Genomic DNA, 15,383 nt, shown 5'->3' on the forward strand with positions numbered 1-15,383 from the left:
ACCTCTCTAATCGATGTGGGATCTTACTATCAACCCCTTCTGAGTGCCAAGCGTCCTCACTGGCACATCGCCTAGTGACTAGCTCTGATTTCATTTGTAAAAGTCCAAGCCCACTACTACCAGACATTGTTCATTCTTGCCCAGTAGGTATTTCCATGGGCCTCACAGTTTTAAAACGCGCCTATTAGGGAGAGATTTTCGCACCCGTTACCTATCGTCGTCAGCCTCACAGTTTTTAAACGCGTCTACTTGGGAGACGTTTACACACCCATATACGGAATGATAAATTCCCCTCCCAAACCAATCCAGGAATGCAAAATTAGTGGTCAGGATGGCCGAATGGTCTAAGGTGCCAGACTCAAGTCCTGGTCCTCGTAAGAGGGCGTGGGTTCAAATCCCACTTCTGACATCCATCCATGTTTATTGTTAGGCAAAACAACCAAACACAATTATAAGGCATGCTTCATTCACAAATCGATGTTCATTCTCACCAAACACAATTATAAGGCATGCTTCATTCACACATCGCTAGAAGGAGGGCTTGAACCTCCGACCTTGTGGTTAACAGCCACACGCTCTAACCAACTGAGCTATTCCAACCAATCATTCACTACAATCCAAGACCACCTTTAGTTGATATTGTCTGCTTTCGTTCGTTACGTCTCGGTATCTCCCTCACGGTTTTAAACCGAATCTACTATGGATAAGTTTTCAGACCCTTGCAAGAAATGTTTCTTCACCTCTCTAATCGATGTGGGATCTCACTATCGATCCCTTTTGAGTGCCAAGCGTCCTCACTGGCACATCGCCTAGTGATTAGCTCTGTGTTCATTTGTAAAAGTCCAAGCCCACTACCAGCAGACATTGTTCAACCTTGCCCAGTAGGTATATCAATGAGCCTCACAGTTTTAAAACGCGCCTATTAGGGAGAGGTTTTCGCATCCTTATTAGGATTGTTTCGTTCCTCTCTCCAACAGCCAGTAGATATTATCTATTTTAATCCGTTACGTATCGTCGTCAGCCTCACAGTTTTTAAACGCGTCTACTTGGGAGACGTTTACACACCCATATACGGAATGATAAATTCCCCTCCCAAACCAATCCAGGAATGCAAAATTAGTGGTCAGGATGGCCGAATGGTCTAAGGTGCCAGACTCAAGTCCTGGTCCTCGTAAGAGGGCGTGGGTTCAAATCCCACTTCTGACATCCATCCATGTTTATTGTTAGGCAAAACAACCAAACACAATTATAAGGCATGCTTCATTCACAAATCGATGTTCATTCTCACCAAACACAATTATAAGGCATGCTTCATTCACACATCGCTAGAAGGAGGGCTTGAACCTCCGACCTTGTGGTTAACAGCCACACGCTCTAACCAACTGAGCTATTCCAACCAATCATTCACTACAATCCAAGACCACCTTTAGTTGATATTGTCTGCTTTCGTTCGTTACGTCTCGGTATCTCCCTCACGGTTTTAAACCGAATCTACTATGGATAAGTTTTCAGACCCTTGCAAGAAATGTTTCTTCACCTCTCTAATCGATGTGGGATCTCACTATCGATCCCTTTTGAGTGCCAAGCGTCCTCACTGGCACATCGCCTAGTGATTAGCTCTGTGTTCATTTGTAAAAGTCCAAGCCCACTACCAGCAGACATTGTTCAACCTTGCCCAGTAGGTATATCAATGAGCCTCACAGTTTTAAAACGCGCCTATTAGGGAGAGGTTTTCGCATCCTTATTAGGATTGTTTCGTTCCTATCTCCAACAGCCAGTAGATATTATCTATTTTATTCCGTTACGTATCGTCGTCAGCCTCACAGTTTTTAAACGCGTCTACTTGGGAGACGTTTACACACCCATATACGGAATGATAAATTCCCCTCCCAAACCAATCTAGGAATGCACAATTAGTAGTCAGGATGGCCGAGTGGTTTAAGGCGCCAGACTCAAGTTCTGGTCCTCGTAAGAGGGCGTGGGTTCAAATCCCACTTCTGACATCCATCCATCCATGTTTATTGTTAGGCAAAACTCGTGCCAAAGTGGATAGTATCTACTAACAATCGTTATGGAATTGTGTCGAAATTTTCAACGCTAAGAAATGGAACTGGTTTCGTGGTGGAATATCAATTGTGAACTCAGCACTGCTTTTTAAAAGTGTCAAAACATGATTGTTTAGTTAGTTCTCGTACACGAGACACTTACAAATCGATGTTGATTGAAAATTTAGACCAGGGTGGAGAAGAAGAACCAAACACAATTATAGGGCATGCTTCATTCACACATCGCTAGAAGGAGGGCTTGAACCTCCGACCTTGTGGTTAACAGCCACACGCTCTAACCAACTGAGCTATTCCAGCCAATCATTCACTACAATCCAAGACCACCTTTAGTTGATATTGTCTGCTTTCGTTCGTTACGTCTCGGTATCTCCCTCACGGTTTTAAACCGAATCTACTATGGATAAGTTTTCAGACCCTTGCAAGAAATGTTTCTTCACCTCTCTAATCGATGTGGGATCTCACTATCGACCCCTTCTGAGTGCCAAGCGTCCTCACTGGCACATCGCCTAGTGACTAGCTCTGATTTCATTTGTAAAAGTCCAAGCCCACTGCCAGCAGACATTGTTCATCCTTGCCCAGTAGGTATTGCCATGAGCCTCACAGTTTTAAAACGCGCCTATTAGGGAGAGGTTTTCGCACCCTTATTAGGATTGTTTCGTTCCTCTCTCCAACAGCCAGTAGATATTATCTATTTTAATCCGTTACGTATCGTCGTCAGCCTCACAGTTTTTAAACGCGTCTACTTGGGAGACGTTTACACACCCATATACGGAATGATAAATTCCCCTCCCAAACCAATCCAGGAATGCACAATTAGTAGTCAGGATGGCCGAGTGGTTTAAGGCGCCAGACTCAAGTTCTGGTCCTCGTAAGAGGGCGTGGGTTCAAATCCCACTTCTGACATCCATCCATCCATGTTTATTGTTAGGCAAAACTCGTGCCAAAGTGGATAATATCTACTATTACCGCGCCAAAGTGGATAGTATCTACTAACAACCGTTATGGAATTGTGTCGAAATTTTCAACGCTAAGAAATGGAACTGGTTTCGTGGTGGATATCAATTGTGAACTCAGCACTGCTTTTTAAAAGTGTCAAAACATGATTGTTTAGTTAGTTCTCGTACACGAGACACTCACAAATCGATGTTGATTGAAAATTTGGACCAGGGTGGAGAAGAAGAACCAAACACAATTATAGGGCATGCTTCATTCACACATCGCTAGAAGGAGGGCTTGAACCTCCGACCTTGTGGTTAACAGCCACACGCTCTAACCAACTGAGCTATTCCAGCCAATCATTTGCTACAACCCAAGACCACCATTAGTTGATATTGTCTGCTTTCGTTCGTTACGTCTCGGTATCTCCCTCACGGTTTTAAACTGAATCTACTATGGATAGGTTTTCAGACCCTTGCAAGAAATGTTTCTTCACCTCTCTAATCGATGTGGGATCTCACTATCGATCCCTTCTGAGTGCCAAGCATCCTCACTGGCACATCGCCTAGTGGCTAGCTCTTATTTCATTTGTAAAATTCCAAACCCACTGCCAGCAGACATTGTTCATTCTTGCCCAGTAGGTATTGCCATGCGCCTATTAGGGAGAGGTTTTCGAACCCTTATTAGGATTGTTTCATTTCTCTCTGCAACAGCCAGTAGATATTATCTATTTTAATCCGTTACGTATCGTCGTCAGCCAAATAGTTTTAAAACGCGTCAGCCAAGTTCTGGTCCTCGTAAGAGGGCGTGGGTTCAAATCCCACTTCTAACATCCATCGATGTTTATTGGTTAGGCAAAACTCGTGGCAAAGTGGATAATATCTACTACCACCGTTATGGGCTCGTGTCTAACTTTTCAACCCTAAAAAAGGGAACTCGTTCTGTGGTGGATATCAATTGTGAACATTAAAAGCGTCAAAACATGATTGTTTTGTCAGTTCTCGTAAATGAGACCATCCCAAATCGATGTTGATTGAAAATTTGTACTAGGGAGAAGTACCAAACACAATTATAAGGCACACTTCATTCACACATCGCTAGAAGGAGGGCTTGAACCTCCAACCTGGTGCAAACGGAGCTATTCCAGCCAATATTTTGTTACAATCCAAGACCACCGTTAGTTGATATTGTCTGCTTTCGTTCGTTAAGTCTCGGTATCTCTCACGGTTTTAAACTGAATCTACTGTGGATAGGTTTTCAGACCCTTGCAAGAAATGTTTCTTTACCTCTCTAGTCGATGTGGGATCTCACTATCGACCCCTTCTGAGTGCCAAGTGACACAATCGCACTTTCGAAGGCAGCGGACTAGCGATTGTGCAGCACTCACTCTCCAGCGACAAGTGAGTTAAGCCAATTTGTTCTTGCGTCGCCTACGGCCAAGCGACGTACGGTCGAGCCTCTAGCCTCGGTTTTAAAAGAAGGTTTTAGAAAACGAGGAGAGAGAGAGATTTTAGAAAGAGAGATTTTAGAAAGAGACGTTATATAAGCAAGCAAGAGAAAGATAACAACAGCTTAGCATATATAACCTTGGGTAGGGAGAAGTTGACGACTAGTCATATTCCCCTATAGTACATTCTGGGCCATTTTAGTTCTGGCGGGCCTAGACATGATATTTTTGAGGTGTCATACGCTCTAGAATTACAAAAGGAAAAACACTAGAATGCAAAGACATGACAAGGGTTTGGCTTGTCATGGGCATGCGGCCATGGGCAACATGCCCTAGACAAGCATGGCCGTGACATCCTCCCCCACCTAATTGGTTGACGTCCCTGTCAACCAACGACTTTCATACCTTGCGATGTGGGTGGCGGCGGAGTTCAGATCTTCGGCGCGTTCCCAGCTTGTTTCCTCTTTAGGGAGATTCTTCCATTTGATAAGGAATTCACGAATCGTCCGTACAGGTCTTCCTATCTTCCTAACCCTGTCGGCTAGGATCTCTTCCACTTCCTTTGTTTCTTTTTGCTGCAGATCGATGTTCAGTCTTGTGGTTGCATTTTGTTGGTCGTCGTCTGGATCAGGGTGATAGGGCTTCAAGTTGCTCACATGAATGACGGGGTGGATTTTCATCCATGCGGGTAGTGCAACTCGGTAGGAGGTAGCCTCGATCTTTTTAAGGACTTCAACCGGGCCTTCATATTTACGAACTAGTCTCTGGTCCTTTCGGCTACGAAATCTGATCTGTTCTGGTCTCAGCTTGATAAGGACTTGATCTCCTGCACGGAATTGAAGGGGGCGACGCTTCTTGTCCGCCCATTTCTTCATATGCTTGGAAGCCTTCTCTAAATATGCCCGGGCTATATCTGTCGTCTGCTTCCATTCTCTTGTAAAGTTGTGAGCTTGAGGGTTTTTTCCTGCATAAGGATGATCAATAATATGGGGTAAGGCCGGTTGTCGTCAACTTACAATTTCGAAGGGACTCTTCCCTGTAGACGAGCTTGTTTGACAATTGAAGCAAAATTGGGCGACATCTAACAATTGTATCCAGTTCTTTTGGCGAGCGTCGACGAAGTGACGTAAGTATTCTTCGAGCAAGCAATTGAACCGTTCTGTCTGTCCATCGGTTTGAGGGTGATAACTCGAGGAGATGTTTAAGGTTGTTCCCAAGAAAGCGAATAACTCAGTCCAGAATGTCCCAATGAATCTGCCATCCCTATCACTGATGATGCTCGACGGAATGCCCGATAGCTTTACAACGTGTTTGAAAAACAGTTGGGCTGTGAGTTCCGCCGAGCATAATTTGGGAGTGGGGATGAATGTCGCATATTTTGAAAACCGGTCTACAATAACCAAGATGGCGTCACATTCCCCGACTTTTGGGAGGTGTGTTATGAAGTCAAGAGATACACTTTCCCAGGGTCTTGTTGGCACAGGTAGAGGTTCCAAGAGTCCAGAGACTTTGGCTTTCTCGACCTTATCCTGTTGGCAGATGAGGCACGTCTTGGTGTATTGCATGATGTCGTCTCGCATGTTTGGCCAGAAGTACCCCTTCTTTATTAGGGCGTATGTTCTTTGCCACCCAGGATGTCCGGCCCACAAGGTATCGTGACATTCCTGAATGAGTTTCTTCCGCAGTTCCCCCGTTCTTGGGACGTACAACCTGTTTCCTTTGGTTATCAGGAGGTCCCCCTCAACCCAAAACTGCCGTGTCTTTCCAGCCTTAGCTAGTTCGACAACAGCTTTGGCCGATGGGTCTTTGTGTAAATGTTCTTTGATGATGTCGCGCATCGATCCATCGATCTTACTTGAGTGAATGTGGGCTAACATGCACAGGGCCGCATGTTCGCCCTTCCGACTCAACGCGTCGGCTGCTTGATTACTCTTCCCTGCTTTGTGTTCGAACTTGAAGTCGAATTCGGCCAACGACTCCTGCCACCGGGCTTGTTTTGCTGTTAATTTTGGTTGATCAAAGAAGTGGCAAGTGGCGCTGTTATCCGTCTTCACTACGAACTGTGATCCTAAGAGATACTGTCTCCAGACTCGAAGGCAATGGACTACAGCCAGCATTTCTTTCTCGGAGACAGTGTATCTTCGTTCAGCATCGTTGAGCTTTCGACTTTCGTAAGCGATGGGGTGGCCTTCTTGAATGAGGACTCCACCGAGAGCAAAGTCGGAAGCATCGGTTTCTACTTCAAATGGCTTTGTGACATCTACCAACCCGAGGACAGGACCCCTCGTCATGGTTGTTTTCAGATTTTCAAAGGCCATTTGACAATCATTCGACCACAACCACGGGTGGTCTTTCTTCAACAGCTCTGTCAATGGGGCGGCTCGTCGTGAAAACCCTTCGACGAACCGCCTATAATAGTTGGCTAGTCCTAAGAAGGACCGCAATTCAGATACGGAAGTAGGAACCTTCCATTCTTGGATAGCTTTTATCTTGTCGCTATCCATACTGATTTGTCCACATCTGACGACGTGTCCAAGGAAGTTGATGCATGTTTGTGCGAATGCACATTTCTCCTTCTTCACATACAGCTGGTTCTGCCGGAGCTTGTCAAACACTAACTTCAAATGCACTTTGTGTTCCTCGAGGGTTGTGCTATAAACAACAATGTCGTCGAGGTATACTATGACGAACTGATCCAGGTATTCGTAGAAGACCTGGTTCATCAACGTGCAGAATGTAGCTGGGGCGTTTGTCAAGCCAAAGGGCATTACTAGGAATTCAAAGGCCCCATATCTTGTTACGCACGTCGTCTTGGGTTCGTCCCCTTCGGCAATCCGTACTTGATAATATCCTGATCGTAAGTCCAACTTCGTGAAGTACTTGGCCCCGTGAAGTTGGTCGAACAAGTCGGATATTATCGGCAGAGGATATTTGTTGCGTACTGTCACCTTGTTTAAGGCTCTATAGTCTATGCATAGACGCAACGTCCCATCTTTCTTCTTCTGGAATAGTACGGGGGCTCCATAAGGGGCCTTTGCCGGGCGAATGAATCCCGCCTTCAACAACTCATCTAGTTGTTTCCTCAATTCGGCTAGCTCGGGCGGAGCCATCCGGTATGCGTTCTTTGCTGGCGGCTTAACTCCGGGAAGGAGTTCGATTTCGTGGTCAATGCCTCGACGAGGTGGTAGTGTTTGTGGTAGACTCTCTGGCATGATGTCGGTATAGCTGTATAGTACTTCCTTGATTTCCTCTGGGACAGTCTCTTCGGTGGTTGCTTCTTCTATCAGTGGTATGGCCAAAAATGTAGGTTCCTCTCTTGCGAGTCCCCTTTTCAGTTGTATGGCCGAGATCATTCGAAGATTACCTGGTTGCTTGATGCTTGCAGGTATTACTGTGGGATTACGGTCGGTGATCACCAAGCATTTTGCTAATGGCATTGGGATGACCTTGTGTTCTAGGAGGAACTCCATCCCAAGTACCACGTCGAAGTCATCCATGCGAACCACGACAAGGTCTAGCTCTCCAGTCCAATCCCCTATTTTGAAGGGGACTCTCTTGGAAACTCCCACAATAGGCAAGGCCTCGGAATTGACAGCTTTCATTTTCCCCGGGTCTTTTCCTATGGTGAGTCCCAATCTTTTGGCTTCTTGATCGGCAATGAAGTTGTGGGTTGCTCCAGAGTCTATCAGAGTGCTCTTGCTCGGTTGAGAGTTTATTGTGGCATCTACGAACATGAGCCCTTTCTCTAGTACCTCCTTCGGTTCGACTTTCCGTTGGAGGGCTGACAAGAATTTGAGTGCGCCCATTCGGGGGTTGTCGTGATCTTCCTTCTTGTCTAGCAAAGTCTCGACCCTTGCTTCATTGCTCTCTTGAATGGACACTTGAAGTGCAGTGAGAGAGGCCCGATGAGGACAGTATGATACTTTGTGGGGGCCTTTACACAGCATGCATTGCAAAGGTGTCGTCGGGTGGTTCTTTTGATGGTAATGCCCTCGAGAAGTCCCCGCTTGATTGTTCTGAGGAGGTCTATCCGTCCATCCATTCGGTCTGTTGGGACTTCCATTTCGCTGGCCTGGTGGTCTGTATGGTTTGCCCCCATTGTTTGGGGCTGGTGTCGCTCTTCTTTGGGATCCTGCTTCGTTCCCACAGTCTACGAGTCTCTCGGCACAGGCCATTGCGGCAGCTAGGGTTTGGACCCTGTTCTCATGTATCTTTGTTTTGGCCCACGGCTGTAGACCATTTATAAAGAAGAACACCTTGTCCTTCTTTGCTGTGCCCCTGATATCCAGCATCAGGGTTGAGAACTGTCTGACGTAGTCCCGTATGTTTCCAGTGTGTTTCAGGGCTACTATTTTCTCCATTGCTATATGCCCTGCGTTTTCGGGGAGGAATTGTTCCCTCAACTCTCTCTTGAGGTCCTCCCATGAGTCGATGGTGCACAATCCATCCTCGATGTCTTGCACCTTCGTACGCCACCACAGTTTGGCGTCGTCTATGAGATACATCGCGGCTACAGTCACCTTCTTGTCGTCGGTACAAGCAGCTGTGGCTTTGAAGTACTGTTCGACGTCAAAGATGAAGTTCTCCAACTCTTTGGCGTCCCGATTCCCTTTGAAGGCTCTAGGGTCTGGGAACCTTAGTTTGTTGGATCCTGTATTAGTTTGTCCAGCCGCGACACCTTCCACGGCTTTCATGGTAATTTCAATTCGAGTGCTCATGGCGGCCATCCTTTCTTGGAGGTCGTCGACTGTTGTTCTGAATTCATCAGCCAGTCCATTGAACAAACTCATCATTGTGTTTTGTAGTACTTCGAACTCTTCGCCACGTCCCTCTTTGGGTGCGACAGAGCTATGCGGACTATCAGACGGTTTTGGGCTGCTCGTAGGAGCAACTCTCTCTTCGAGCGAGGTCACTCGAAACATCAGTTCTGCGATTGGCAACCCATCCAGGCGGTTGCCCATTGCGTCGACTTGGACGACTTTCTCACTCAGTTCGGTCACCCGTGTTTCCAGGAAACGGAGGGTGTCAGGGACTTCTTTGAGGAACAACATTTCCTCCTCTATTAGCGTAAGCCGGTCGGCTTGTGCTTTGGGTGTCGACTTTGTCGTCGACATGATCTCGGTCTGTATGACGTTACGGAGCTAACAAAGCTCTGATACCAGTTGACACAATCGCACTTTCAAAGGCAGCGGACTAGCGATTGTGCGGCACTCACTCTCCAGCGGCAAGTGAGTTAAGCCAATTTGTTCTTGCGTCGCCTACGGCCAAGCGACGTACGGTCGAGCCTCTAGCCTCGATTTTAAAAGAAGGTTTTAGAAAACGAGGAGAGAGAGAGATTTTAGAAAGAGACGTTATATAAGCAAGTAAGAGAAAGATAGCAACGGCTTAGCATATATAACCTTGGGTAGGGAGAAGTTGACGACTAGTCATATCCCCTATAGTACATTCTGGGCCATTTTAGTTCTGGCAGGCCTAGACATGATATTTTTGAGGTGTCATACGCTCTAGAATTACAAAAGGAAAAACACTAGAATGCAAAGACATGACAAGGGTTTGGCTTGTCATGGGCATGCGGCCATGGGCAACATGCCCTGGACAAGCATGACCGTGACACCAAGCGTCCTCACTGGCACATCGCCTAGTGACTAGCTCTGATTTCATTTTTAAAAGTTCAAGCCCACTGCTACTAGACATTGTTCATTCTTGCCCAGTAGGTATTGCCATGGGCCTCACAATTTTAAAACGCGCCTATTAGGGAGAGGTTTTCGCACCCTTATTAGGATTGTTTCGTTCCTCTCTCCAACAGCTAGTAGATATTATCTATTTTAATCTGTTACGTATCGTCGTCAGCCTCATAGTTTTAAAACGCGTCTACTTGGGAGACGTTTACACACCCATATATGGAATGATAAATTCACCTCGAAAACCAATCCAGGAACGCACAATTAGTAGTCAGGATGGCCGAGTGGTCTAAGGCGCCAGACTTAAGTTCTGGTCCTCGTAAGAGGGCGTGGGTTCAAATCCCACTTCTAACATCCATCCATATTATTGTGTTAGGCAAAACTCATGCCAAAGTGTATAATATCTACTACCACCGTTCTGGGCTTGTTGTCGAACTTTTCAACGCTAAGAAATGGAACTCGCTCCGTGGTGGATATCAATTGTGAATTCACCACTGCTTTTTAAAAGTGTCAAAACATGATTGTTTAGTTAGTTCTCGTGCACGAGACCATCACCAGGGAGGAGTAGCATGAAACACAATTATAAGGCGGCTTCATTCACACATCGCTAGAAGGAGGGCCTAAACCTCCGGCCTAGTGGTTAACAGCAACACGCTCTAACCAACTGAGCCATTCCAGCCAATCATTTGTTACAATCCAAGACCACCGTTAGTTGATATTGTCTGCTTTCATTCGTTACGTCTCAGTATATCCCTCACAGTTTTAAACCGAATCTACTATGGATAGGTTTTTAGACCCTTGCAAGAAATGTTTCTTCACCTCTCTAATCGATGTGGGATCTCACTATCGACCCCTTCTGAGTGCCAAGCGTCCTCACTGGCACATCGCCTAGTTACTAGCTCTGATTTAATTCGTTAAAGTCCAAACCCACTGCCAGCAGACATTGTCATTCTTTCCCAGTAGGTATTGTCATGAGCCTCACAGTTTTAAAATGCGCCTATTACGGAGAGGTTTTCGCACCCTTATTAGGATTGTTTCTTTCCTCTCTCCAACAACCAGTAGATATTATCTATTTTAATCCGTTACGTATCGTCGTCAGCCTCACAGTTTTAAAACGCGTCTACTTGGGAGACGTTTACACACCCATATACGAAATGATAAATTCCCCTCCCAAACCAATCCAGGAATGCACAATTAGTAGTCAGGATGGTCGAGTGGTCTAAGGCGCCAGACTCAAGTTCTGGTCCTCGTAAGAGGGCGTGGGTTCAAATCCCACTTCTAACATCCATCCATGTTATTGTTAGGCAAAACTTGTGCCAAAGTGGATAATATCTACTACCACCACCATTATTGGCTTGTGTACTAGGCAAAACTCGTGCAAGAAGACCATCCCAAATCGATGTTGAAAATTTGTACTAAGGAGAAGCACCAAACACAATTATAAGGCACTAGAAGGAGGGGCTTGAACCTCCGTTTGTTATGTATCTTCTTCACCTCTCTAATCGATGGCCAAGCGTCCTCAGTAGCACGTGACTAGCTCTGATTGTTTCGTTCCTCTCTCCAACAGCCATATACGGAATGATAAATTCCCCTCTCAAACCAATCCAGAAACGAACAATTAGTAGTCAGGATGGCCGAGTGGTCTAAGGCGCCAGACTTAAGTTCTGGTCCTCATAAGAGGGGCGTGGGTTCAAATCCAACCTTTGACATCCATCCATGTTATTGGTTAGGAAAAACTCGTGCCAAAGTGGATAATATATCTACTACCACCGTTATGGGCTTGTGTCTAACTTTGCAACGCTATGAAATGGAACTCGTTCCGTGGTGGATATCAATTGTGAACATTAAAAGTTTCAAAAATTGATTGTTTAGTCAGTTCTCGTACACAAGACCATCACAAATCGATGTTGATTGAAAATTTGCACTAGGGAGAAAAACCAAACACAATTATAAGAAACACATCATTCACACATCTCTAGAAAGAGCACTTAAACCTCCAACCTTGTGGTCGTTCGTTACATCTCGGTATCTCCGTCACGGTTTTAAACCGAATCTACTATGGATAGGTTTTCAGACCCTTGCAAGAAATGTTTCTTCACCTCTCTAATCGATGTGGGATCTCACTATCGACCCCTTCTGAGTGCCAAGCGTCCTCACTGGCACATCGCCTAGTGACTAGCTCTGATTTCATTTGTAAAAGTCCAAGCCCACATTGTTCATTCTTGCCCAGTAGGTATTGCCATGAGCTATTCCAGCCAATCATTTGTTACAATTCTAGACCACCGTTAGTTGATATTGTCTATTTTCGTTCGTTACGTCTCGGTATCTCCGTCACGGTTTTAAACCGAATCTACTATGGATAGGTTTTCAGAACCCTTGCAAGAAATGTTTCTTCACCTCTCTAATCGATGTGGGATCTCACTATCGACCCCTTCTGAGTGCCAAGCGTCCTCACTGGCACATCGCCTAGTGACTAGCTCTGATTTCATTTGTAAAAGTCCAAGCCCACATTGTTCATTCTTGCCCAGTAGGTATTGCCATGAGCTATTCCAGCCAATCATTTGTTACAATTCTAGACCACCGTTAGTTGATATTGTCTATTTTCGTTCAGCTATTCCAGCCAATCATTTGTTACAATTCTAGACCACCGTTAGTTGATATTGTCTATTTTCGTTCGTTACGTCTCGGTATCTCCGTCACGGTTTTAAACCGAATCTACTATGGATAGGTTTTCAGAACCCTTGCAAGAAATGTTTCTTCACCTCTCTAATCGATGTGGGATCTCACTATCGACCCCTTCTGAGTGCCAAGCGTCCTCACTGGCACATCGCCTAGTGACTAGCTCTGATTTCACTATCGACCCCTTCTGAGTGCCAAGCGTCCTCACTGGCACATCGCCTAGTGACTAGCTCTGATTTCATTTGTAAAAGTCCAAGCCCACATTGTTCATTCTTGCCCAGTAGGTATTGCCATGAGCTATTCCAGCCAATCATTTGTTACAATTCTAGACCACCGTTAGTTGATATTGTCTATTTTCGTTCAGCTATTCCAGCCAATCATTTGTTACAATTCTAGACCACCGTTAGTTGATATTGTCTATTTTCGTTCGTTACGTCTCGGTATCTCCGTCACGGTTTTAAACCGAATCTACTATGGATAGGTTTTCAGAACCCTTGCAAGAAATGTTTCTTCACCTCTCTAATCGATGTGGGATCTCACTATCGACCCCTTCTGAGTGCCAAGCGTCCTCACTGGCACATCGCCTAGTGACTAGCTCTGATTTCATTTGTAAAAGTCCAAGCCCACATTGTTCATTCTTGCCCAGTAGGTATTGCCATGAGCTATTCCAGCCAATCATTTGTTACAATTCTAGACCACCGTTAGTTGATATTGTCTATTTTCGTTCGTTACGTCTCGGTATCTCCGTCACGGTTTTAAACCGAATCTACTATGGATAGGTTTTCAGAACCCTTGCAAGAAATGTTTCTTCACCTCTCTAATCGATGTGGGATCTCACTATCGACCCCTTCTGAGTGCCAAGCGTCCTCACTGGCACATCGCCTAGTGACTAGCTCTGATTTCATTTGTAAAAGTCCAAGCCCACATTGTTCATTCTTGCCCAGTAGGTATTGCCATGAGCCAAACAGTTTTAAAACGTGCCTATGGAGATGTTTTCGCACCCTTATTAGGATTTTTTCGTTCCACTCTCCAACAGCCAGTAGATATTATCTATTTTAATCCGTTACGTATCGTCGTCAGCCTCACAGTTTTTAAACGCGTCTACTTGGGAGACATTTACACACCCATATACGGAATGATAAATTCCCCTCCTAAACCAATCCAGGAATGCATAATTAGTAGTCAGGATGGCCGAGTGGTCTAAGGCGCCAGACTCAAGTTCTGGTCCTCGTAAGAGGGTGTGGGTTCAAATCCCACTTCCAACATCCATCCATGTTTATTGTTAGGCAAAACTCGTGCCAAAGTGGTTAATATCTACTACATCTACTACCACCACCATTATGGGCTTGTGTCGAACTTTTCAACGCTAAGAAATAGAACTCGTTCCGTGGTGGATATCAATTGTGAACTCACCACTGCTTTTGAAAAGTGTCAAAACATGATTGTTTAGTTAGTTCTCGTACCAGGGAGGAGAAGCACCAAACATAATTATAAGGCATGATTCATTCACACACATCGCTAGAAGGAGGGCTTGCTTGAACACCTCCGACCTTGTGGTTAACAGCCACACGCTATAACCAACTGAGCTATTCCAGCCAATCACTTGTTACAATCCTAGACTACCATTAGTTGATATTGTCTGCTTTCGTTCGTTACGTCTCGGTATCACCCTCACGGTTTTAAACCGAATCTACTATGGATAGGTTTTCAGACCCTTGCAAGAAATGTTTATTCACCTCTCTAATCGATGTGGGATCTCACTCTCGACCCCTCCTAAGTGCCCAGATTTCTCACTGGCACGTCGCCTAGTGACTAGCTCTGATTTCATTTGTAAAAGTCCAAGTCCTCTACTAGCAGCTATTGTCCATTTTTGCCCATTAGGCACTGTCATCAGCCTTAGTTTTAAAATGCCCCTACCAGGGAAAGGTTCTTGCACCCTTATTAGGATTGTTTCGTTTGTCTCTCTAACAATTAATAGACAATTTAAGTGGGGCCTCCATTGGCGTCCTCGTAGGGTTACTGTCTGCCAGCCCTGCTGTTTCCAGTAGCTTCTTTGCATACACACCTTGACAGATGGTGATGCCGATAGTACTCTGCTGCACTTCGATGCCGAGGTAGTAGTTGAGCGCGCCGAGGTCGCTCATTTTGAAGGCTTTCACATTTCCCTCTTTAATCTTCCAAGAACTTTCATGTTGCCTCTAGTGATTATGAGATCATCGACGTACACTTCCACGATCAGCCACTGCTCGCCTTGGTCGCGCGTCTACATCCCATGCTTAGTGGCTGAGTTACCTTCGTCATTGAGTGAAAAAATCAGCCTCAACAGTAAACGACATCATAAAGTGAGAGTGATTTTCTTCATGGTCCAATCTTATGCAATACTCATCGCATAGGATGCCCCCACTCACATGTCTCCACATGTACAATTTAGTGATCACATTGTTTATCTCATATATAAAAGTGGACCGCATCCATAGTATCCTCAGAATAAGGTACTCAGCTTTATCCCTATACTATACATCATTTTGACTATATACTTGAACTTGATCCACTCTTATGTCTCTACATATAGTT

At 45.3% G+C, this 15,383-nt stretch overlaps 12 non-coding genes across 12 annotated transcripts; 8 read left to right on the top strand and 4 right to left on the bottom strand.

Annotated features, from left to right (window-relative positions):
• Nucleotides 1–325: 325 nt before the first annotated feature.
• Nucleotides 326–409, top strand: TRNAL-CAA. Its single transcript has one exon. It is a non-coding gene; the product is annotated as a tRNA-Leu (tRNA).
• A 117-nt stretch (nucleotides 410–526) lies between these two features.
• TRNAN-GUU lies at nucleotides 527–600 on the bottom strand. The gene has a single exon. It is a non-coding gene; the product is annotated as a tRNA-Asn (tRNA).
• A 522-nt stretch (nucleotides 601–1,122) lies between these two features.
• TRNAL-CAA lies at nucleotides 1,123–1,206 on the top strand. The gene has a single exon. It is a non-coding gene; the product is annotated as a tRNA-Leu (tRNA).
• A 117-nt stretch (nucleotides 1,207–1,323) lies between these two features.
• On the bottom strand, nucleotides 1,324–1,397 carry TRNAN-GUU. Its single transcript has one exon. It is a non-coding gene; the product is annotated as a tRNA-Asn (tRNA).
• Nucleotides 1,398–1,919: 522 nt separating this feature from the next.
• On the top strand, nucleotides 1,920–2,003 carry TRNAL-CAA. The gene has a single exon. It is a non-coding gene; the product is annotated as a tRNA-Leu (tRNA).
• Nucleotides 2,004–2,289: 286 nt separating this feature from the next.
• Nucleotides 2,290–2,363, bottom strand: TRNAN-GUU. The gene has a single exon. It is a non-coding gene; the product is annotated as a tRNA-Asn (tRNA).
• Nucleotides 2,364–2,885: 522 nt separating this feature from the next.
• On the top strand, nucleotides 2,886–2,969 carry TRNAL-CAA. The gene has a single exon. It is a non-coding gene; the product is annotated as a tRNA-Leu (tRNA).
• A 315-nt stretch (nucleotides 2,970–3,284) lies between these two features.
• Nucleotides 3,285–3,358, bottom strand: TRNAN-GUU. The gene has a single exon. It is a non-coding gene; the product is annotated as a tRNA-Asn (tRNA).
• Nucleotides 3,359–10,400: 7,042 nt separating this feature from the next.
• On the top strand, nucleotides 10,401–10,484 carry TRNAL-UAA. Its single transcript has one exon. It is a non-coding gene; the product is annotated as a tRNA-Leu (tRNA).
• Nucleotides 10,485–11,330: 846 nt separating this feature from the next.
• On the top strand, nucleotides 11,331–11,414 carry TRNAL-CAA. Its single transcript has one exon. It is a non-coding gene; the product is annotated as a tRNA-Leu (tRNA).
• A 340-nt stretch (nucleotides 11,415–11,754) lies between these two features.
• On the top strand, nucleotides 11,755–11,839 carry TRNAL-UAA. Its single transcript has one exon. It is a non-coding gene; the product is annotated as a tRNA-Leu (tRNA).
• Nucleotides 11,840–13,990: 2,151 nt separating this feature from the next.
• On the top strand, nucleotides 13,991–14,074 carry TRNAL-CAA. The gene has a single exon. It is a non-coding gene; the product is annotated as a tRNA-Leu (tRNA).
• Nucleotides 14,075–15,383: the final 1,309 nt, after the last annotated feature.

The sequence above is a fragment of the Cucurbita moschata genome, unplaced genomic scaffold, assembly GCF_002738365.1.
Source record: "Cucurbita moschata cultivar Rifu unplaced genomic scaffold, Cmos_1.0 Cmo_Scf00095, whole genome shotgun sequence".
Taxonomy (NCBI): Eukaryota; Viridiplantae; Streptophyta; class Magnoliopsida; order Cucurbitales; family Cucurbitaceae; genus Cucurbita; species Cucurbita moschata.